This window comes from Myotis brandtii, unplaced genomic scaffold, assembly GCF_000412655.1.
Source record: "Myotis brandtii unplaced genomic scaffold, ASM41265v1 scaffold698, whole genome shotgun sequence".
Classification (NCBI taxonomy): Eukaryota; Metazoa; Chordata; class Mammalia; order Chiroptera; family Vespertilionidae; genus Myotis; species Myotis brandtii.
This window is the reverse complement of record NW_005370731.1, coordinates 1493374-1494030: the sequence shown is the minus strand read 5'-3', so window position 1 is coordinate 1494030 and position 657 is coordinate 1493374.

The following is a 657-nucleotide window of genomic DNA, read 5'->3' as shown; positions in this document are numbered from 1 at the left end:
AATGCCGATGTTGGCAGCAGAGTAGGCGCCTGCGGAGGCTGAGAAGGAGGGAGTCCGTGAAGGAGAGCAGCCCAGGAGCGAGAAGGGCATCCTGGAAGGGCGGCCTAGAGAGGATGTGAGCAGTGTCACCGGCTGCTGGGCATCAGCGAGGTGAGAAATGAGGAAGGCACGGATCTGGCCACAGAGGCGGTGGGTGGCCCTGCCATGCAGCGCAGTGGGGGTTCAGGGGCCTGGGGATAAAGAATGTGGGCAGCGGTACCGCCCGGAGGAAAGCAGTCCTGAAGGCCTCAGACACAATGTGGCTGGGAAAGGCCTTAGATTTGAAGACAGTTTGAGGGGGAAAGGGGGAGGGGGGCTGGTAAAGTCTAAGTCTTAGACTCTAAGAGGAAAACGAAGGCAGAAAAACCCAGTAAGAGAAGGAAGAGGTGGCCTGACTCTGGAGAGGATAAATGATGAAACAGAATGACCCAGCAGCAGCCTGAGACTCAGGGCTGGCGTGAGGGACCGGTGAGGACCTAGGAGGCCTCCGCCTTGAAGGAGCCTTCAGTCCTGGGCGCTCATTGCTCCCTGTCCTCAGGCTTGGGTTCACACTCGGTGGACAAGACAAGAATACTGGACGATAGTGCTTCATCCCCATGATACTTCAGAGAAAAACCA